Here is a 25,260-nt window from a genome sequence, read left to right as displayed (position 1 = left end):
GACACCCCTCAGAGATGTATAGGAAGCACATACCAGCACATAGTGGGAGAGCGTTTGGGCGGGCAGATCGTTTGATCGGTCTTGTGGTCTTGAAAGGATAGTCTGTCCTATCTCAAAACCGGCAGAACTTAAACATTATATTGTGGTGCGAATATTCACATAAGTAGCACATGGCCCCCTTGTGTCACACGTCCTCCTTGATGTTTGTCATCTGATTGAGTGAGGTAAATGACCACATTACTTCCCACCTAGCATTCAGCTCCGTTTACTTGCCCCTCTCAGAGTTTGAGGGGCTTACATGCCTGTCTATGTATTCATATCAAATATTGACTATAGCCTGAGGTATAGATCTTTTAATTTGGCTTGTACTCTGAGTAACGAGCCTCATCGTATACCAGTCTATAATTTTCTTCTATCAAATCAAATCAAATCAAATCACTACCAGGCATCTAAATAGCATTTTTCATTAGTCAGTAAACACAGTAAAAGCAGTCACTCAGGTAAAGTCAGTAAGCGTTTTATTGAATGTGGGACACATTTTATAGTTAGTTTAAAGTTTTTACATCTTAAAAGGTGTCTACCAGTCTTCAATTTTCTTATTATCAAATCAAATTAAATCAGTCCCAGCATCTAAATAGCATTTAGCATCACTCAGTAAAGTCAGTCAAAGTCAGTAAGCGTTTACTGAATGAGGGAAACATTTTACATCTTAAAAGGTGTCTAGATGTCTTCAATTTTGTTTCCATCAAATCAAATCAAATCAAATCAGTGCCAGCATCATTCAGTAAACTCCGTCAAAGTCAGCAAGAGTTTATTGAATGAGGGAAACATTTTACATCTTTAAAGGGGTCTACCAGTCTTCCATTTCTTATAAAAAAATCAACTAAATGGCATCACTTAGGGTGCGGGCAGCGAGTGTTCGAGCACTGCACCTCTTGATGTCTGTCGCGTGACTGGGTTAATGGCCACAATACCCCACACCATACCTGCTCCTACATACCCCTTCCCCCCAACAGTTAGCATGCTTCTTTTACTTCTCACCCCTCAGGTTGACACTTACACTCTTTTCTCGGTATACATAACAACAACAAAAAGTAGTTAAAGGCATAAACCCTTTATATACAATTTTCATTCTTTACTAGCTGTACCCAACCACGCGTTGCTGTTGCTCGGCAGCGCATGTGTGTTGCTGAGTCACAGCAACCTTCCCCAGCCTGCCAGTCCTCCCCACCATTTCCCTCTCCCCGTCCCCTCAGCCTCCCAATCATTCCCCTCTCCCGCATCGCCTCGTCCTCCCAACCAATTCTCCCCTCCCCCATCGCTTTGTCCTCCCCACCATACCCTACTCCACTTCGTGTCCTCGTCCTCCTAACCATTCCCCACTCTCCCGTCTCTTCATCCTCCTAACCATTCCCAACTCCCGCATTCCCGGTCCTCCCCACCAATCCCCCACCTCCCCCATCCCCACTCTACCGTGTCCTCGTCCTCCTAACCATTTCCCATTCAACCGTCCACTCGTCTTCCCTACAATCTCCCACTCCCCCCGTCCCCTCGTTCTCCCTACAATTCCCTCCCCCCCTTCCCCATCCTCTCGTCTTCCCCACCATCCCCCACTCCACTGTCCCCTTATCCTCCCCACCATTCTCCACTCCCCTGTCCCCTCGACCCCACCATCCCCAACTTCCGTCCCCTTTATTATTCGAATGCAACGTTGTGTCAAAATTTCAAAGAAATCAGTAAAGTGGTTTCGAAGATTTCCCTTGCATGAAAAACACATGGAAAAACACAGTTGTTAAAAAAAAAAATGTTTTTTTCCCGTCACAGACGTGACATCTGTATAGTATGTATATAAAAACCCACTCGGATGCGAATGGAGCGTTGTGTGAAAATTTCAAAGCAATTGGTGAAGAACTTTCGGAGATTAGCGATTTTGAACAAACGAAGATTTCCATTTATATATATATACAACCCGTTCTCGCAAATTTAATAAGTCAATATTGACTTATTAAATATGTGCATAGGTGACATACTTAACATAATAGTTTCCCTTGAAAAGCTTCATAGAAAACACCGACCTTACCTAACCTACTTAGTATGTTAAGATAAGCATCTTATTGCTTCGTAATTACAATTATTGCCTAACCTATACCTAAAATAGGTTAAGTAACAATTGTAATTACGAAGCTATAAGATGCCTATTTTAACATACTAAATAGGTTAGGTAAGGTCGGTGTTTTCTATGAAGCTTTTCAAGGGAAACTATTATGTTTAGTATGTCACCTATGCACGCAACTAATAAGTCAATATTGACTTATTAATTTGCGAGAACGGGTTGATATATAGACTAGCAGTACCCGGCCACGCGTTGCTGTGGCTCAGCAACGCATATGTGTTGCTGAGCCACAGCAGCCTTCCCAGTTCCCCAGTCCTCCCCACCATTCCCCCCTCACCCGTCTCCTTGGCCTCCCAACAATTCCCCACTCTAAAGTCCCCTCGTCCTCCCCACCAGTCCCCAGTCCACCATCCCCTCTTCCTTCCCACCATGCCCCACTTTCCTGTCCCTTTGTCCTCCCCCACCGTTCTCCATTTCCCCATCCCCTCGTCCCGACCATCCCAAACTCCCCCGTCTCCTCGTCCATCCCCCCCATTACCCCCTCCCTTGTCCTATTGTCTTCCCCCACCATCTCTCACTTCCGTCCACTCGTCATCCCCACCATTCCCGACTCCCTCGTCCGATGCCTTCACAAATCGTCTGATGTTCCCATCAGAAAATTGGGAACATCAAGTTATCTGATGTTCCCATCACTGATGTATAAGAAAAACAGTTAAAAAATGAAATGAAAATATGAAAACATTAAAAATAAATTATACTCATGAAATGAACAGTATGGTAAACAACACAGCTCAATTGCAACGCAATTCACACAAAATAATTAAATCAAAATGAATATAAATCAAAATCTATGAAAATTCAATTTATCAATGCAATCAGAAATATTGAAAAGGAATTGTAACATATTTAGTATAGCATGTGTGATGCTCTTACATGCAACAGATGGCGCTGTTTTTCAAGAAAAGCATAGTTTTACCTGTCACAGGTGTGGCATCTATACTTATACTTACGAGATGAATGGTATGGTAAACAACACAGCTCAGTTCCAATACAATGTCACACAAAATAATTCAATAAAATTAAAATAAATCGAAATCTATGAAAGTAAAATTTATCAATGCAATCGGAAACATTGAAATGGAATTCGTGACATATTTATTATAGCGTGCATGTTCCTATTATGTGCAACAGATGGCACTGTTTTTCAAAAACGAATGTTTTTACCTGTCACAGGTGTGGTATTTTTACAGTAGGCATATAAAAAGACGCGCCAATTCGAATGCAACGTTGTGTCAAAATTTCAAAGCAATCGGTAAAGAGGCTTCGAAGATTTCCCTTACATAAAAAACACATGAAAAACACAGTTTTTCGGAAAAAGCATGTTTTTTACCGTCACAGACGTGACATCTATTTAGTATGTATATAAAGACCTGCTCAGATGCGAATGGAACGTTGTGTGAAAATTTCAAAGCAATCGGTGAAGAACTTCCGGAGATTAGCGATTTTGAACAAATGAACATTTCCATTTTTATTTATATAGATTAAACACTTAAGAGTAACGCCCGTCCGTCGTAAGCTAGTCTTCAATATTTTTTTTGTTTGTTTTTTTTAAAAATCTTGTGAGAACCATTTGTTAATTCGAATAGAATTTAAAAACAAGTAGAGTTTCGGGTTAGTCCGTTTACATTTTTATCACTAATCTAATATTATTACTACGCATTTTTCTTCGTCATTACAGTTAAAATTTTCCCCTTTCAAGCAAGCTTAGTTTAAAGGTCCTACATACATCACTCAGTCACTCAGCCAAGTTATCCTTTGATGTAACTGTTCACATAGCGTTTTCTATTCTTCCCCAAATATCTTTTAAGAGTAACGAGCCTCGTCATAAAACTGTCTTCAGTCTTCTTATAACAAAATCAAATCAATGCTACAGTGTGTTTTCACCTCGTATCATAACGGGACCAACATGCAAACATCATTCTATTACTGTGTGACTATTTTTCAGTTCTTGTAACGCATTGAATGTAAAGTAACGCGGAAAATAAACTTTCTGCTCTCCAAATAAATAGCATTTGAAATGTATGCGTGCCTAGACAATCTCTCATGGCCTCTACATCCAACACCAATAATAATTAGTACCGTGTCCCAGCTTTTAGTCCTTATAACACACCCACAATGTAACGTACAGCGAAAAATCAAGGTTCTGCTGTTCAAATAAATATAATTTGGAATGTAAGTGTGTCTATGGAATCTTCCTTACCTCTACATCCAACACCAATAATAATTAGTATTGTGTAACTGTTTTCCAATTCTTGTAACACAATCAATATCATGTAACGCGGAAAATCGATGTTCTGCTGTCCAAATAAATATTATATGAAATGTATGCATGTCTACTCAATCTCCCATGCCAATACATCCATCACCAAATAAATATTATTATGTAGTCCTTGGAACACACAACAGCATTAGCCCTGTCTGTCAGTCTGTCTGTCTCTCTTTGTCACCCCACCTCAAGGTAACCACAGCAGAGGTTAAACTCTTGGTTGTAGTCGACGCGCGGGCATGCTCTCATAACAGGTTGCCTACCCACACATCCGGCGACACCTCCCCTCTCGTCAATCACACGTCATTTCAATAACCCTTAGTCTGTTTACCTTTTTACTCAACACACCAGTAGTTGGGAAAAGTATTTTTTTTCCAAGTAACGTAAGTTTTTAAGATTCTACACATCTCAATTCAGCTTATTCAGCGGAACAATTTAACGATGATTGATAGATCAGTCTTGTCTCTCCTTATCGCTGATTTGTCACACAGCACCACCCTTCTCTCATCCTCCCATTAACGCTCAATCCAGCAGGTGTCTGATTTTCACCTTAGTAATTCTCAATGGAAAGTCGGTGTGTGTTTTTTTAACAGAGGAACTTGGTTTTTAGTTTTAAAATACTTTCAGTTGATAGCCATTAACTACATAGGAATAGATAGGCCGGTTGTTCTGTGTAAAAGTCTTTACATATGACCAGAAATAATACAAAAGTAATGACCCAGTTCACAAACACACCATTATCTTTGGAGACTTAAAACATTACATTAACCGAAGGAAGACTGACAGGCCTCCATCGGAATAAACACAAATGCCAACCCATTCCACACACATCCTCACCAGAGGATGGAAGACTAATGACGATTTTTGGCATCCCTTCTCTCTTACCCTTGTAACCTTGTAACGTAACGTGACCAACATGATAACATCATTCTTTGCCCAAATAAAATTTTTAAGAGTAACAAGTGTCGTAAGGTGGTTTTCAATCTTATTATCATAACAAATCAAAATCAATGTTACTGTGTGTTTCACACTTTGTAACGAAACGTAACCAACATGCTACTGTGTGTTTTACACCTCGTAACGTAACGTGACCAACGTGCAATCCTCATTTTCTCCCAAAATAGCTTGTTTTTAAGAGTAGCGAGTGTCGTAAGCTTGTCTTCAATCTTATTCTATATATAAATTTCACAGTGTGTCTGTTTTAGTCCTTGTAACATACGCACAATGTAACGTAACATGGAAAATCAGCGTTCTGCCTTCCAAAAAAATATAATTTTGAAATGTAAAGCATGTGTACCTAACGTAACGTAACGTGACCAACATGCAAACATCGTTCGCTCATTTTTTTACTGTGTGACTGTTTAAGACCTTGTAAGACACAACGTAACATAATGTAAGGTGGAAAATCATAGACCTGATATTATATTTTAAAATTGACTTGTTCATCATCACTGAGTACAAGTCATTTATCGAGTTTCAGTTCAAGGCTCACTCGAACATTAAACATTAGTTTGAAGCAGGTATTTACACCCCTCGTTTTTATATCTGCCAACTCACTGCTTCTCTCTAACTGGCTTACGCATTATTGAAATAACCGGTTTCAATTTTGCTAGGATCAACATGTTAAGTCCTATATGTTCCCTCTTAGACAGTCACTCAGTTTCAGACCGTCTGGCCTTGACTCCGATGATGACGATGGGCAAGACAACCTTGAGGTGTTTAGCGCCGTGTGTGACATTTGTCTATTTAGCCTTCGACGTCCTGGATTTGCTGTCATCGTCTAATCAGCGGTTGTCTCTCCTAGCCCCGTCTCATGTTAACAGGAACATTAAGGGGTTAGACTACATCAACCCTATGTGGGAGGTTATGTTCCCTACAGAATATGTACCACTCTTAATACTTTATTCGTCCCAATATCATTTTAAGGTAAACCAGTATAGTCCGTCTATATGTTGTTTTCAAATCTTATCCATTAATTTTTACTTTGAATAAAAGAGAAATAAAGCAAGGTAAAAAACATTGCTGATGTGTTTTTTTATTCAATGAAAACTTAAATTTTTTAAAACTTAAACTCAGCGCCAAGACTGACCAATCCTTATGACGATCATTGGTGCAGTGGTCACGGTACTGTGTACGTTTACGGGTGATCCTGGACGGCATGGGTTCGAATCCTGGCCGGGTCAAAGAGTTCTTAGTGATATATATATATATATATATATATATATTATATATATATATATATATATATATATTCCTCTTTGCCCATTTTCTTTTCTGCATGGCAGCTAAGGAGGTCACAAGCAGGTTGTCCAGCGAATTCAACATCTGGTTCCTGGACGATGGCACCCTGGCAGGGACACAGGAATCCCTGCTAGGAGATCTTCAGCTAGTGAAATCTAGGGGAGAGGAGTTAGGCCTTACACTAAATCCATCAAAGTGTGAAATCATCTCATCCAGCCAACCAATCATAGATGCAGTATAAATCTTATTGCCAGGAGCCCAAGAGATTGCTCCCACCGACAGTGTGCTGCTAGGGGCACCTCTGGGCTCGAACGCCATTGAGGTAGTCCTCGAAGAAAAGCTTAAAGACCGGAGGAGGATGGAGGCGCGAATAGGGGCTTTGGATGCTCACGATGCTTTGTACCTTCTTACAAGGTGCTTGGCCTTACCCAGACTTACCTATTTCCTCAGGTGTGCTCCTTCCTTTGACAGCCCAAAATTAACGGAATACGACTCACTCCTAAAGACTCACTCCGTAGTAACTACGAAAGTGTTAAACCTCTCCCTGCAAGATGACCAGTGGGACCAAGCAACGCTCCCAGTTAGGCTCGGGGTATAGGTATTCGCAAGGCGACACAGTTAGCATTGCTAGCCTTCTTATCCTCGACCAGTGCTACAAGTGAATTACTGAATGAAATACTACCAAAATACCTAAGGAACTCCATTGGGATTCGTGATCCCAAATTTGTGGAAGGAGCTAGTCAGTGGGACACTCTTGCCAATTCACACACTCGACCAACTTTTCCAAACGACGGTAAACAGGCCAAATGGGATAGCCCCATAGTGGAGAACATCGCTAAAGCATTGCTGGACTCAGTTTCTCAGAAGGACAGAGCGCGTCTCCAAGCTGTGCAAGCCCCCCATGCTGGGGACTTCCTGTTGACAGTCCCTAATTCCGCCTTGGGCACCCGCCTGGACCATCGGGCCCTAAGTATTGGTGTTGCTCTGCGCCTTGCCGCCCCTATCTCCACCGAACACCGGTGTGTTTGCGGCTATGCACGGGCAGACCAATACGGCAGCCATGGTCTCATCTGTCGTAAGACACAGGGAAAGATTGCCAGACACGAAGCAGTCAATGACATAATCAAGAGAAGTTTGGCTACAGCTGGGTGTCCAGCACAAAGGGAACCCCAGTTGTGCAGACATGACAACAGCCAAAAACGCCCAGAGTAAGTCACCCTGCAGCCATGGAGGGAAGGTAAACAGGTCGTATGGGATTACACCTGTGCATCTACATTGGCTGATACCTATTTACGTTACAGCTCAGCGGAGGGAAGTGGGGCAGGCACCTTCAGGGAGACCCAGAAAATCCACAAGTACAGAGACCTAGAACGTTGTTACAGGTTCGTGCCGATAGGCTCAGAGACTCTAGGCGCCTGGGGTAAATGTGCACTCAAGTTTTTAAAGGAGGTTGGTGAGGAACTCATTGGGAAAACTAGAGACCCACGAGCAGCCAGTTTTCTGTTCCAGGGCCTCAGTGTCGCAGTTCAGAGGGGAAATGCGTGCTGTATCCTGCATACGCACCCAACCTCCGAGGAGCTGGACGAGGTCTTCGAACGCTGATTGCTTAATTGTTATATATTTGTGTGTGTGTGTGTGTGTGTTCTCTGTAAATTGTAGCATTGCAATAAAATAAAACAAAACATACAAAAAAATAATAGGGGTGGTAGGAGAAGAAAAGAATAAAGTATTCAGTGAGAATCCACAAAATCTTCTCTGAATGCTCTTTGTTTTCTTCTTCGAGGATGTGGGTCCCTGCAATTGCACCAGAGGTGGTACCCCTAATATATATATATATATATATATATATATATATATATATATATATATATATATATATATATATATGTCGTACCTAGTAGCCAGAACGCACTTCTCAGCCTATTATGCAAGGCCCGATTTGCCTAATAAGCCAAGTTTTCCTGAATTAATATATTTTCTCAAATTTTTTTCTTATGAAATGAAAAAGCTACCCATTCCATTATGTATGACATATATATATATATATAACTGAAAACTCACACCCCAGAAGTGACTCGAACCCATACTCCCAGAAGCAACGCATCTGGTATGTACAAGACGCCTTAATCCACTTGACCATCACGACCGGACATAATGAGGTGATAGCCGAGGCTATTTGAACCACCCCACCGCCGGCACTCGGATAGTTATCTTGGGCATAGCATTTTACCAAATCACCTCATTCTTTGGGGCAACACGTGAGGAACACAAATGCGAACAAGCCTGAATGGTCCCCAGGACATATGCAACTGAAAACTCACACCCCAGAAGTGACTCGAACCCATACTCCCAGAAGCATTTGTGTTCCTCACGTGTTGCCCCAAAGAATGAGGTGATTTGGTAAAATGCTATGCCCAAGATAACTATCCGAGTGCCGGCGGTGGGGTGGTTCAAATAGCCTCGGCTATCACCTCATTATGTCCGGTCGTGATGGTCAAGTGGATTAAGGCGTCTTGTACATACCAGATGCGTTGCTTCTGGGAGTATGGGTTCGAGTCACTTCTGGGGTGTGAGTTTTCAGTTGCATATGTCCTGGGGACCATTCAGGCTTGTTCGCATTTGTGTTCCTCACGTGTTGCCCCAAAGAATGAGGTGATTTGGTAAAATGCTATGCCCAAGATAACTATCCGAGTGCCGGCGGTGGGGTGGTTCAAATAGCCTCGGCTATCACCTCATTATGTCCGGTCGTGATGGTCAAGTGGATTAAGGCGTCTTGTACATACCAGATGCGTTGCTTCTGGGAGTATGGGTTCGAGTCACTTCTGGGGTGTGAGTTTTCAGTTGCATATGTCCTGGGGACCATTCAGGCTTGTTCGCATATATATATATATATATATATATATATATATATATATATATATATGTCGTACCTAGTAGCCAGAACTCACTTCTCAGCCTACTATTCAAGGCCCGATTTGCCTAATAAGCCAAGTTTTCCTGAATTAATATATTTACTAAAATTTTTTTCTTATGAAATGATAAAGCAACACTTTTCTCTATGTATGAGGTCAATTTTTTTTTATTGGAGTTAAAATTAACGTAGATATATGACCGAACCTAACCAACCCTACCTAACCTAACCTAACCTATATATATAGGTAAGGTTAGGTTAGGTAGCCAAAAAAAGCTAGGTTAGGTTAGGTTAGGTCGGTTAGGTCGACGAAAAAACATTAATTCATGAAAACTTGGCTTATTAGGCAAATCAGGCCTTGCATAGTAGGCTGAGAAGTGAGTTCTGGCTACTAGGTACGACATATATATATATATATATATAAATATATATATATATATATATATATATATATATATATATATATATATATATATATATATATATATATATTTATAGGTCGTACCTAGTAGCCAGAACGCACTTCTCAGCCTACTATGCAAGGCCCGATTTGCCTAATAAGCCAAGTTTTCCTGAATTAATATATTTTATCTAATTTTTTTCTTATGAAATGATAAAGCTACCCATTTCATTATGTATGAGGTCAATTTTTTTTTATTGGAGTTAAAATTAACGTAGATATATGACCGAACCTAACCAACCCTATCTAACCTAACCTAACCTATCTTTATAGGTTAGGTTAGGTTAGGTAGCCGAAAAAGTTAGGTTAGGTTAGGTTAGGTAGGTTAGGTTGCCGAAAAACAATTAATTCATGAAAACTTGGCTTATTAGGCAAATCGGGCCTTGCATAGTAGGCTGAGAAAGCTACCCATTTCATTATGTATGAGGTCAATTTATTTTTATTGGAGTTAAAATTAACGTAGATATATGACCGAACCTAACCAACCCTACCTCACCTAACCTAACCTATCTTTATAGGTTAGGTTAGGTTAGGTAGCCGAAAAAGTTAGGTTAGGTTAGGTTAGGTAGGTTAGGTTGTCGAAAAACATTAATTCATGAAAACTTGGCTTATTAGGCAAATCGGGCCTTGCATAGTAGGCTGAGAAAGCTACCCATTTCATTATGTATGAGGTCAATTTATTTTTATTGGAGTTAAAATTAACGTAGATATATAACCGAACCTAACCAACCCTACCTCACCTAACCTAACCTATCTTTATAGGTTAGGTTAGGTTAGGTAGCCGAAAAAGTTAGGTTAGGTTAGGTAGGTTAGGTTGTCGAAAAAACATTAATTCATGAAAACTTGGCTTATTAGGCAAATCGGGCCTTGCATAGTTCTGGTAGTAGCCAGTGCGTACCTAGTAGCCAGTGTCGTACCTAGTAGCCAGTGCGTTCTGGCTACTAGGTACGACATATATATATATAAATATATATATATATGTCGTACCTAGTAGCCAGAACGCACTTCTCAGCCTACTATGCAAGGCCCGATTTGCCTAATAAGCCAAGTTTTCATGAATTAATTGTTTTTCGACTACCTATACCTAACCTACCTAACCTAACCTAACTTTTTCGGCTACCTAACCAAATCTAACCTATAAAGATAGGTTAGGTTAGGTTAGGTAGGGTTGGTTAGGTTCGGTCATATATCTACGTTAATTTTAACTCCAATAAAAAAAAATTGACCTCATACATAATGAAATGGGTAGCTTTATCATTTCATAAGAAAAAAATTAGAAAAAATATATTAATTCAGGAAAACTTGGCTTATTAGGCAAATCGGGCCTTGAATAGTAGGCCAAAAAGTGAGTTCTGGCTACTAGGTACGACATATATATATATATATATATATATATATATATATATATATATATGTCGTACCTAATAGCCAGAACACACTTCTCAGCCTACTATTCAAGGCCCGATTTGCCTAATAAGCCAAGTTTTCATGAATTAATGTTTTTTCGTCTACCTAACCTACCTAACCTAACCTAACCTAGCTTTTTTTGGCTACCTAACCTAACCTTACCTATAAATATAGGTTAGGTTAGGTTAGGTAGGGTTGGTTAGGTTCGGTCATATATCTACTTTAATTTTAACTCCAATAAAAAAAAATTGACCTCATACATAGAGAAAAGGGTAGCTTTATCATTTCATAAGAAAAAAATTATAGTAAATATATTAATTCAGGAAAACTTGGCTTATTAGGCAAATCGGGCCTTGAATAGTAGGCTGAGAAGTGAGTTCTGGCTACTAGGTACGACATATATAATATATATATATATATATATATAGTATATATATATTTATATATATATATAGATATATATATATGTGTGTGTGTGTATATCACGAAAATAAACGTGATTAAGAATGTGACAATGTCAGACCACGGAGGAAAATGAAACAGGAATTTCCTTAAGTACTTTCGTATATTAAATACATCTTCAGAAGGAATCTGAAGATGTATTCCTGAAGATGATAGGAATTCCTTCTGAAGATGTATTTAATATACGAAAGTACTTAAGGAAATTCCTGTTTCATTTTCCTCCGTGGTCTGACATTGTCATATATATATATATATATATATATATATATATATATATATATATATATATATATATATATATATATATATATGTCGTACCTAGTAGCCAGAACTCACTTCTCAGCCTACTATGCAAGGCCCGATTTGCCTAATAAGCCAAGTTTTCATGAATTAATGTTTTTTCGACTACCTAACCTACCTACCTAACCTAACCTAACTTTTTCTGCTACCTAACCTAACCTAACCTATAAAGATAGGTTAGGTTAGGTTAGGTAGGGTTGGTTAGGTTCGGTCATATATCTATGTTAATTTTAACTCCAATAAAATAAAATTAACCTCATACATAATGAAATGGGTAGCTTTATCATTTCATAAGAAAAAATTAGAGAAAATATATTAATTCAGGAAAACTTGGCTTATTAGGCAAATCTGGCCTTGCATAGTAGGCTGAGAAGAGCGTTCTGGCTACTAGGTACGACATATATATATATATATATATATATATATATATATATATATATATATATATATATATATATATATATATATATATATAAATATATATATATATATATATAAATATATATATATATATATATATATATATATATATATAAATATATATATATATATATAAGTAGATTATTTGGTGACAGATAGAGCCACCTATGTAGGGTAATCAGATAAGAAAATCAGAAGCGGGGAGCCACATAGTGCCACTCCATATTAGGTCACCCAAGGTGTGAGTGGTAGCAGTCGAAAAAACAGTGAAGATAGGTATCTATTATGTGCCACTATGATCATGTTCATTTATACAGTAAAGTATGACAATATATTTAAGTAAAAATGAATTTATTGTATAATAAACACTCGTGGGTGAGTGCCAGTTACGCCCCCACATTCCTCTATGGGGCAGGTGTAAAACAGGTTCCTCCCGGTGAGGGTGGTCGCCCGTACCCTTCCTCGCACCTAATGGCCTTGACTTTACCGTAACAGAGTTCCACACCCAGCGGAGGTTGAGTGGGTCTTATATAGGGGTATTAAATTATAAATCTCCTCCAGGGGTTAAAAAAAATCAAAGAATTTATTAATGTTTTATTAGGTAAAAATCACAAATGATGTATAAGAAGTTAATTATGGCCCCTATCCCTCTCCCCCCTCCACCTCCCCTTCCTCATCTGAGTAGAATTCTGACGTCTCCCCATCCGTGGTGAGTGGGGGGAGGTCTTGACCCCCTCCCCCCTCTCTTGGGGGAGTGGGGTGAGTTGGCTGGTTGCCTTTTGGACGACTTTCCTTCTGACTCTCATCTGAAGTGTTCTGGAAAGAGATGGGGAAAATAATTTATAGGACTATATCTTTTATTTGAAAAATATTCTATTTCCTCTAAGAACAGTTAGTACATACCTCTCCCCCTGCAGGAGCGACCTTGTGTCCTCTACAGCAGGCATCATCAATTAGGGTACGTAACAGCATCTTGTTTGGGGCAGACCTTCCTCGTAGAATTACTACTCTACAAATGTGGACAGGTCCTAAGAATTGCACTGAAAAAAAAAGAAGAGGTAAAATAGAGGTTGAGCAAACTTTCTATTGTGGGAAAAAAAATAAATCTTTACCAGAAAGTGAGGGTAATACTAACCAGGCCCTTCAAGGACTTCAATCTTCCCTGCGTGTGTTTCTGGGGAGACGCCTTCCATTTGTAGGATAAGGGGGATGGGGGTCTTCTAGGGAGGTTGTGGGGTGAGAGGTGTTTTATATGGGGGTAATCCCCCTGTTAGGTGGGTTGCCTAGCTAACAAAAATATTCTCTACACCACCTATAAGAACCAACCCTTACTCCTCTACAAAATGTCCTAACACAGTGATGTTTCATAGGAAAATATCGTCTCGCATAAGCGAGGGCTCGTTTATCATTTAATTTTAAACTAACGCTTGAAAATACATTATGTAAGTAATGTACTGTTGAAGGCAACCCCAGGTGACTCACCCTATGGACGAACATGACGCAATACAGTCCACAAGCAAGGGTAAAATCACTCTGGAGTCTGTAGCACATTCCAAACACCTTTGTTATTGTGTTAGTTTTAATAAATCCTTGAAAATAATGTCCATAAGTAACCGCCGACATTGCATAACTATCGAAAAAAACATTCGATGTTTAACTTTATCAACATAAATAGCTACCCAATGTCCCATAGTTAATCTGCTATGTGATGGTAAAATATTAGTTATGAGAACAATAGGTTTTCTTGATGAGATATTTAAATGTTCTATTTCATCAGCATTATAACAACCTAGGTAGAGTGCTCGATCCCCTAGATTATTTTTTAAATTAATATTTATATCATTACAATTCATTATGTTTTTAAGCTCGCACGTCACACAGAACAGTTCTCTGTCCGTCGATGGATAGTACCCCGGTCGTTTCCCCAAACAGTAAAACCAGCCTGTTATATGTAACACCGCCACCAAACTCAAGCTCCATACGCAAGTTGCCAGATTTCTCCACAGGGAGGGAATCCTTTGTTTGAATGGTGGTTAAGTCAAAGGCGAATATCGATCTTCCCTTATTAAAAGTGTCATAGGCTAGAAGTGAATCACGCTCTAAGCCTAATGTCTTCAAAGTTTCGTAATAAAGGCGGGCATAATGATTGTCGAAATCACCACCAATTCGGTAAATTGCATTATTGTTCAAATACATGGCGATATTTTTCAGTTTTGCATTTTCAAAATATAATCCATTACCTTGGTGAAGGCCAGCGAAATAATTCATTGGCACAATTACCATGAATATCCTGTGAGGAATTACTTGCGCCCAAGGCTGATCAATTAAGAGACTAGTTTGATTCCCTGCTAGGACATATGTTTTAGAAATGGTTTTATTGAAAGTATAGCTTATGGGGTCGGGGGATGCTAACAGTGAGCTGTTTAAGGCTAGGTAAGCACTTGGGTAGGGGAACACTCGTGTTACCCACAACTTAGCATAATCCATATGCAGCCGATACTTAGAGCCATCGTCCACACTTGTATTTAGCACCCAAGCATGTGGGGAGAGCTCCAATCTTAGGCGCACATCTATATTATCTAATATGTATTGGTCTAGGGTTGTTACGTCCAATAGTAGGGGAAAACACATTGACAATCCTTTACCTTTTAAATCGGTCATAAATTTTTTATCCTTGGCGGTTGCCCCAGTAAAAAATGTATTAGTAAATTCGTTAGGGATTACACCATCATCACTCCAGTCCCTACGAAAGGCTCCAATCCTCCCCAAGGAAGACATTTTTGATGGAGGCATGGAGGTAATTAATTTAATAAACGACCAATAATTAAAATTAGAATTTGTTTCAACTACCTGCTCTCCTAAAAACACCTGAACACCTTTAAACATGGTATTTGACAACCCATTAACAAATTCCACATGGTCATCCTCTTCCAATTTTGTGGTATCGTCATCTTTCGTTAAAGATACCTTAAAATCTATAACAATATTAGCTAAATCTAAGAAGGCGCCCTGGGTTCCGGGGATGCGGAATTCTAAGTAATTATCCCGCAAACGTTGATTAATAGGTAGGTTAACAGGTAGAATGTCTATTTGCTGTGTGGAGGCAATTGAACTCTCCACATTACGTATTCTGTTACTTCTAGGAAATTGGTCAATAATACTGGAAGTATAATATTCTACAGGGATTTTCAACCCAGCTCCACTAGCCTCCGCCATGATCTCCTCCGAAAGGTGAAGTATGACTGCTTACTGTAGTGAAAATACATCATTTTTATACCCAAGGGCTCGTTTACATTTATTATTTTTATTTTTTCTTCTCCTAGAGAGTCTTTTAATTTTCCCGCCTGCTACCAATTTCTTCCCCACAGTCTTAAGAGCATCAATACCGTGAGTTCTCAGAGCGCTCTTTACATCCCGTCTACCACTGGTTAAATCACCAAGAACATTTTTCCCAAAATCGATAGCAGTCGGCGTTACAGTTTTCATGAAAAATGGTATGGCTCGTCGAGCCAAGCCGGCTAAGGTCCCAAAAAAACCACCACCAGATCTGAGATAAGGCGCTTGGAATGTGCGTATGTCATTCATCGCTCCCCCCCTCACCCCGTATCTCCCAGAGAGGGGGGAGAAGATCTCCCCATACTCCTTCTGGGAGGGTGTGTGGAAAGGTACTCGCATCCCGACTCCTCTTCTTATAATAACCGATGATGTGGGTAAACACTTCTATATATATATATATATATATATATATATATATATATATATATATATATATATTTATATTTATATAGATTATATTGTTATACCTTAGGGCGGAGGTGTAAGACTACCGTAACCGACCTCCCATCTTCAAAACTAACCTTTCGCCCAAACTGATCTGTTATCTTAATGCTCACCTTCTCCAACGTGTTAGTATTTAATGTCTTGTACACTAGGGGATGAGCCCCTCTAGAATAAGAGTCATGATAATTGATTGCATCTAAGATATTTACAATTTGTCCCCCGTAACGATCCGGCTCGATGACGTCACTATAAATGAGTAAATAGTCACAACCTCCGTCATTGTCTGGGGGGAATGAGGCCACGATCTTTGAGGCTGCTGTAATGTCATCTGATTTTGCCTGATAAATGGTGTATTTGCGACTGCTGTCAAAACCAAGTACATTAGCTATTCTGTGTTTAAATTGAAGACTAAGAGAATATAAGGAACCAGTGCCTTCATTGTTAAGTGTAGAGGATAGTAACACTCGCTCTAAGGATTGATCATAGGTGAGGACTGGTTCTCTTTCTGAGAAGTATATTTTGAAATCACCTCGGAAGCTAAGCTTCATGTCGGTGATTATTTGTCGGCTAAGCTCACTCGTGATGAATGTGATGTTTCTGGATAATATGTTGGTTTTGGGGGTGAAGGTGTAGATGAGATGTTCTGGGCTTTTAGAAAGAGTTCCTCGCTTAAAAGTAGCATAGACGTCTATACCAGACTCCCCATCATCCTTGATGATAGCGTTAATTCGTCTGGGTAGGAGTATGTTGACTAAGGCCACTTCATGTTTAATGGAAGGGTTTAAATGTAGAGTGGGGATGGTGTTTGTAAATGCTGAACTTGTGTTGTTGTATATATCTTCTTGGTCGAGGCTAGTGAGGTATATGTAGTGTTCCTCGTCCATTGTTAAGTTATGTACTGACTGGGGTGGGAATAAAACATCATTACTTATATTTTATTTTATTAATCTACTAAGGAAATATTACTTTTAAAAGAACTACAACAGGGGCAACTACATTTTGTTCCCCCATAACAAATTACATATAAAGAGCAGCAGCTGTTGGTACTGCTGTCGTCCGCTGCTGCCGCTGCCGCTGCTGCTGGGGGGAGCTGTTGGTACCACTGACACCGCTGCCACCGCTGACGGTACTGCTGCTGCTGCTGCTGCTACCACCGCTGGAACCGTTGTAGTTGGTGGTACTGCTGCCGCTACCGTTACCGCTGCCGGCGATGATGGTACTGTTGCTGCCGCTGTCACCGCCGGAACTGCTGTAGTTGGTGGTACCGTTGCCGCTACCACTACCGCTGACAACACTGTCACCATCGTCGGTGGACCTGCTACTGCTACCACCACCGAAGCTGTTGTAGATGGAGGTACTGCTGTTGCTGCTGCTGCTGCTGCTGCTGTTACTGACTGTGGTGGTGCTGGCACGTCTTCTTTGAGCGTTGATGGTTACAGCTTTCGTTGTTTTTTCGGTGATGAGGATAACAGGAATATTTCCTGTGACTCTCCATCGAGGATGGTGTCAATACGATGATTTGAGAGGGGGTCGAAGTCAATAGTGGTTTCGATCCGTCGTTTGGCCGTGCCAGATGTTGTGGGTGGGGGTGGAGCAGCGCTGGAGGTGGATGAGTACTCTTGTAGGTGTCTCTTCTTCCTGGGGGTGGCTGGTGGTGCTGGTGGTGTAGAACGAGAAGAGCTTCCTGGGGTGGTGGCACCCTCCCCCACCACTGCATCTAGGGTGATAGTTTTACTATCACCCTCTCCCCTGGGATCATCATTCGGGAGGGGTACCATCGATGGGGTGACGGTAGAGGGACGTTTGAGGATTACCAGCTCCTTGTTATGCTTGGCCAGCTCAGCGTTGAGCGAAATGAGCATGGGCCCGACGTCCTTGTGCCAGTTGTCCATGCCATCACGGGAGGCCCCCAGCCCATGGGGTACCACCAGCCGAAACATGGTTGGAGTTCTTACCATGAGATTGCCAACCTTTGTTAGGGCTGTTTTCAGCCAATACAGCCTATTCTTGGCAGTATCCAGGGTGACATTGGTGATGTAGTGGATGTCGGAGGAAGACTGCACTTGCTCCTGAGCTATAGGGTTGGACTCGAAGGGTGCTCCTGCGCCGAAAGCGGAAATTAGCGCCACGATGGTGGGGCGGAAGAACAAGACTGGCTCTTCGACAATGTCTTGACCGTCGGAGGGTAGGGGAGCTATCTTCACCTCGATGTCACCCGGGGTAGACCGGTAACGTATTGTGGCCCTGTTGACACGAGTCAGTCCTTCACGTTCCACACGGGCATAGTTGTAACATTTCCAAATTACACTTGCCAGTCCATAGGGACGCACAACAGCAGCGGGGAGATCGTAAACGATCACATCACCGACCCCAAAGGCGTGGGTGTCGGTGATGTCGCTGTCTATTGACTTAATGGACGATAAAGCCATGGCGGAGGGGCGGTTGAGAGGAACGGGGTAGAGTCGTCGTCAACTATGGTGACCGAGGGTGACGGTGGAGGCCTTTAAATACACCTGTGTCCCCCACCTGGAGGGGGAGGGATGTATGGGGTGTGGTGTAGAGGCTGCCTTCCCTACCTTAAAAGTCCATACACACTCCGTCCAGTCTCGAAGGCTGTAATCTGGTCTCGATGTTGGAAGGTTAATTTTTCCATTTGCCATATCTCCGTCTGGATTTCCTGGGATGAATATTCTTCATAACGTTTCACCGTCTCTCCAAATGACTTAAAAACCGTTCTGGAGGGGCACTCAACACAAGACGGTCATAACAATCCCACAATGCATATATCAATCTACATTTGTGTTCGACATACTTGTAGTACCGCTGAGTAGCAACCAACTTCTTTAATAAGGGAGATTTGTCTTCTGGGGGTGTAGCTGGGGGAGGAGTGGGTCTAGAAGCTTGCTCCATGGTGGATATGCAACTGAATATGGTGGTCTTTAAGATGGTCTTCATATAGGTCTTCAATACGGCTCCCAATGGGGTCTCCTATGGATACCCCTCCCCCCTTTTAACTGAGATCTAGCGCGATAATTACGTATGAGGGTTGGGTCTATGCCAGCCACCCTCAGTAAAACCCTTACATCTTCCTTGTCACTTGCCCTAAATTGCCCCTTTGTGAAGGCTAGAGTTTTAATTATATCTAAAATATTTAAATTTTGTACAGGCTTTAATAAATTTCCGCGACTATCCCACATCACCTGTTGGCTGTTTTGTCCAAACATGTTCAATAATGCTTTGACATGAGGAATTTCCTCAATTTTAAAATTCACATTTATTAAGTTGTCCAGACTTGGATTTTGGGGTGTGATGGTGGCTTTATGTGGAGTGTGGCCAGCAACAATTACTTGCACTTCGGGCGGGAGGATGGAATGTCCCCTTTTTTTATTTATTTTTTTTTTTAAAAGGCGATGGTCGCGCCGGGCAGCCCGCGTTTTTTTTTTTCTTTTTAAGGGTGGCGGCGGGCGACGGTCGCCGGGGGCCCCAATGTCATTTAAAGGGTGTGTGACCAGCCCCGCCCGTCTGGAGGTGCTACTACGGCAACACCGCCCACAGCCCGTTGTTGTCAGGTGGGAGGAAGGAGTGTCCTCTTCCCCCACCCCCCCATCACCCCTACCAGAGTCGCAGGTGGGTAGGTTACGGGCTCCCCCAATATTATTACTTGGGATGGATTCGTTTTTTAAAGAGAAGGACATACTTTCACTACCATCACCACTGGGGGAGGGCAGACCCACAGCATTAGGAGGTGATGGTGAGTTCTTGTTTTTATTAAATAAATATTTTTCAGCTATGAATCGTGGTACCAGGCAATATTCTTTCACCATTTTATTCTCTCGTTACTTATTTACGCAATTACCTTATTAGGGAGGAAATTAACGATACAGCCAAAGGTAGCAGAGCTGCTAATATCGCCCCACCACGTCTGGAGGTCAGTATGAGCTTCTTTTTGTATAAAGGAGTTTTCTTACGTGCTACAGATCGTATGTCGTTCTGATATCTCTGTAAGCCATTAATTATCTGAGGTTGAACTGGGATGTTTCGTTTCAGAAAATTGGCAAAAATTTCACAAATTGATTCAATTTCCTGCCGTTTTAAAGCCTTGATTAGTTTATTCCGCTTCTTGGGTGATAAATTGTTTAATAAAAATAACAACTGATGATGTTTCTCTACGAGAGAGTCCTGTTGAACTGTCATTTTTTGTTAAATTTGACGATGTCTTGAGCTTTAATCCAGCTATTGGCAGAATCTGGGTACCCTCTCCACTTGACGAAATATTCTCTGTGTCCTTTCGATGTTTTCCTAGACTGTAATACCGTTACAGGAAAATAGTCTGGAAGGGATGTTGCAATCAATTCCTGCTCATAAAACATGCCACTGATCGTCTCGTTGTTTAAATCTTTGATTTTATATGTCGGGATTGGATGTGTTCTGTCAATATGTGACACTACAAATATTTCTTCTGTATTTTGGTGCCAAAAGCCTTTGTGAAATATATTCCTGCGCTTTGCCAATCGCACATGCTGTCCAAGGTGCAGCCGTGGACTGATGGCAGTTATGGAGGAGTCATTGTTTAAATACATGACCTTAAACTGTCTTCGTATATCTTCAATATTTTGCAACTTATGAATGGCATGAGGAGTATTTTTTAGCATCCTGTGGAAAGTGTGGTTGTACACGTCCACAACTTTAGGGAGGATGTGGGTGTATTTTAATGAATTAGCTTGAGTCATATAATGATACAGTTTATGTTTTAAAGTTCTGATGGCTCGCTCCACTATGCTAGATTTCATTTCCGAAAATACACTATATAATTTAATATTTTTCTTATTAAAATAATTTTGAACTGACTTGTTGTAAAATTCTCTACCTCGGTCAGTGAATATCCGCCTTACACCGAGAAACTGAGGCGTTTCCTCTAATATCTTCTTCAGAGCGACTAACACTTCACTCGAATTTTTTGTTTTTAAAGTTTGAGTCTGCATTAGGCGGGAATAAACATCGACACAAATTAAAATATATTTAACACCATTATTGTATTTTTGTAAACTACAAAAGTCCCCTAGGTCACAGGCAATTATGGTACGAGGTTTAGGGGCTAATATTTTTCGTCGGGGGAACCTAACTAAATTTCCTCTATGTAATGTGTAAGATCGCTCCCCATGGAGAAATTCCTTCACATCTGCAACACTAATGTTGGGGTCTTTAAGTCTGGCAGCCTTATACAATTTTTGAATTGACCCTGTGAAACCACCTGGGCTAGAAATGTCATTATAGATACTGGTGAGAATTGTTCGTTTCTGTGTCGTTAGAGACATTTTGTTGTTGTCGTTGTTGATTACATTTGATACACAATTTCACAGTGGTCTTCGTTGGTGATGCTCGTTCGTAGTTGTAATGCCTCAGGAACCGTCAGATCGACCAATAAGTAACCATACTTGTTCTGGGATATTGCCCGACGGTATATTTCAACGAAACTACTAGTTGTTTTTCGCCCATATAACTGTCCACTTAAAATTTCAAGTTGGCTTATGTCTCTCTGCTTCATTAATATATAATGACTACAATTCAGAGTTATTGTCCTGGCGTATTTCCCCTGGGGAAACAAATTTTGACTAATTAGAATTACGGAAATATTACCGTGTCTCCCTCTTGTGAAGATATTGGCTATAATTGGACTCTGTATGGCTTCCAGGTATAAGTCATCAATTATATACAAAACTGACTCATTTGAAAAAGGATCTTTATACTCTAGTGGGTTAATCAGATCCTGGGAGACAGTAACCTTGTTTCGCAGAGATGGAATGTTTGAAAGAGGTTGTTCTGTATTATTTGCAGATGACACTAAAATTTTTGAGAATTTTCCGTGGTATTTAACACATAAATTCCCCACTAGGGTCGTTTTCCCAGAATTACTGAATCCAGCTACAAATATTCTTGCTGGGTGGTGGAAAATATTAAGTTGCTCGTCTGTGACAGACGCACACTCCTCCATATTTTCCCCATAAATGGTTCAATTACCTATGGAGTGGTCGCTTATATATTCATATTATATATATATATATATATATATATATATATATATATATATATATATATATATATATATATATATATATATATTGAGTGTGTGTGTGTGTGTGTGTGTGTGTGTGTGTGTGTGTGTGTGTGTGTGTGTGTGTGTGTGTGAGAGTGTGTGAGAGTGCGTGTGTGAGAGTGTGTGTGTGTGTGTGTGTGTGTGTATTCACCCATCAAGGGATGTGTCTCCCTCAGGACATAGCCAGTCCTCCTGATGTTTTTTTGAAGTAGAAGTCCCCTAGTGATGACCTCCAGACGAGAGAGAGAGAGAAAAAAAAAAGTTTTCTACAGCAGGCCTAACCCTTCTCTTACAAAAGGACTGAGAGGTGTTGTATGTGGCAACGTTGCCCCCCACGTTTCCGAGTCAATAAAAGGACGCTACACCTCCCCCACATCATGTATTATTGAATTGTGACCAAACCATCCACTCTCCTCCCCGTCTAGTCCGAGATGTAAGTAAATTAGTATCTATTTCATATAAGGGTTATATATATATATATATATATATATATATATATATATATATATATATATATATATATATATATATATATATAAATATAAATATATTATATATATATATATATATATATATATATATATATATATATATATATATATATATATATATATATATATATATATATATATATATATATATATATATATATATATATATATTTATATAGATAAGTAGGGGCAGGAATGAGAAGTGAAGTGATTTGAGTGCTGGGGGGATATATATATATATATATATATATATATATTTATTTATTTATTTATTTATTTTAGGTAAGCGTGATCGTTATGTCTCGAGTTGGTGATATTTGTAGAATTTGTGGATGGGGGTCATCACATCTCTTCGTTCATAGGTGTTACACATGTTTCTTCTGCGGAGAAACTGTATGTGTACAGTCTAGTGGTGAACACAGGAGAACCTGTGCTGGAGGTATGACCGTATTTTATATATTTATTTATTCATTTATTTCAAATAAAAAAAATATTAAGAAGGGTTTTCCCCTTCTCCATGAGTGTGGGAGAGAGTGTATATAAATTATACACTATTTCCTTCATTAGGTAAACGTCGCCAGCCCACCCTCCCTTCCAGAGAGGATGGCTTCTTGTGCTTTTTGTGTGGAAATACATCCTTGAGACCTCACCACACTTCCCCTTGTGATAATTGTGGGACCTCTGTGTGTGAGGACTTGACCTCTGAACATCTACAAACATGCCCCCGTGGTGAGTGAATAAACCCTCCACCTTTATTTCTCTTAAGAATCTTTTTTGAGAACTTATGTCATGGGGATTAGTGAGAGGGTGTTGCCTTTTTATTATTATTATTATTATTATTATTATTATTATTATTATTATTTATTATTATTCCATTCCAGGAGCGATTCAGAGGCAGGTAGGGGAGGAACATGACAAAGCACAGCGTGACAATAACCCCTTAGGTGGAGGGGAGGGGGGAGAGGAAGCGATGAGTGATGATGATGATGGTGATGATGGTGATAGGGGTGACATCTCTCAGCCGGGCCCTAGTGGTCTTAGACCCCCTGTCATCAATAGACTTAATGCCCTAAATAGTGATGAAAATTCCCCAGATGAGGAGGATGCTATAGACACTCCACACTTAATTAATAGGGTGGGGGCTCTGGGGAATCTCTTTACTAGGTTGGAATATTCCATCCCCTCAGCCTTCACCACAGACCCTATAGGACTCCTAAGCAACTTTAGGGACTATTACATATCTGAAATAGAGAATTACATGAATTCTCTTGGGGGACATGGCAATTTTACTTCATCATTAAAAATCCTCCTCGAGGTAAAGGTAACACTTTTGAAACAACGACTCACGGAAGATGATGACTTTAGAGAACACTTCATAACAACACCCGCTAGACTGGTAACTCTTGAGGATGTGGGTAATCTTATTGATAGCTGGGTGGCTTATATGATTACACGACTGGAAGATCTCCTTTCAGAAACAGAGGGGAGTGGTTTCATATTATATAATGTCGATTTCCTCAAAATCGTCATCTGTAATGCAAGTGTAAGGTCAGTTTTGGGGGATTATGTCCCTTATCCCCCATTTCTAAGGGGACGGCATGAGGTCTTCAACCCAAACCCGGCTGGTAACAATAAAACATGTATTATTCAGTGCATTGCTGCTTTTCTGGCGTCACAACAAGGGTGGAAGTGGAGACGTATAGGGAGACTTGTAGAGTCTCACTCTAGGGTTAGGAAAATGGTCAAATACGACAATTTATCCTTCCCTCTGTCTTGGGAGGATATCTCTAAATTGGAGAATAGAAATAAACTATCCATTTTTTTGTATTCAATACACAAACATACAGATGGCGTCTATCACGTCTCTCTTTGTCGTCGTGGTAGCAGACAGTACTCGATCATAGTTCCTTTATTGTTATTGGGGGAATCTCATGTGACCTTGATAAAAGAGTTCGATAAGTTCCTTCGGAACTTTACTCGCAGCCACAAACGAAAGACAGTCTTCTGTAGAAACTGTCTCTCAGAATATCAAAATTCGTCTGAGCTAACAAATCACTCATCTTCCTGCGACATCACTCAGAAAATTATTTACCCTCAGCCTGGGGACACACTCCATTTTAAAAATACGGGGAAAGGTTATGCCCCTTCCCATGTGGGCTATTTTGATTTCGAGTGTGTCCTAAGCACTGAGGATTGTCTAGGTTCTGTTACAGCCATACATAGACCTATAGCATACAGCTATATAATTGTTGATA

General features: G+C 40.3%; 1 protein-coding gene and 1 long non-coding RNA gene across 2 annotated transcripts in view; both read right to left on the bottom strand.

The window, feature by feature from the left end:
- LOC123769303 (UDP-glycosyltransferase UGT5-like) overlaps positions 1–25,260 on the bottom strand; it is a 189,043-nt gene that overhangs the window by 88,707 nt on the left and 75,076 nt on the right. The window lies entirely within an intron of this gene.
- Positions 13,222–14,097, bottom strand: LOC138355104 (uncharacterized). The gene is made up of 2 exons (XR_011223825.1): positions 13,544–14,097; positions 13,222–13,456 (listed from the first exon to the last, which is right to left on the bottom strand). It is a non-coding gene; the product is annotated as an uncharacterized lncRNA (long non-coding RNA).

This window comes from Procambarus clarkii, chromosome 66 (genome assembly GCF_040958095.1).
Source record: "Procambarus clarkii isolate CNS0578487 chromosome 66, FALCON_Pclarkii_2.0, whole genome shotgun sequence".
NCBI classification, from domain to species: domain Eukaryota; kingdom Metazoa; phylum Arthropoda; class Malacostraca; order Decapoda; family Cambaridae; genus Procambarus; species Procambarus clarkii.
This window is presented reverse-complemented; position numbering and strand designations above follow the sequence as displayed.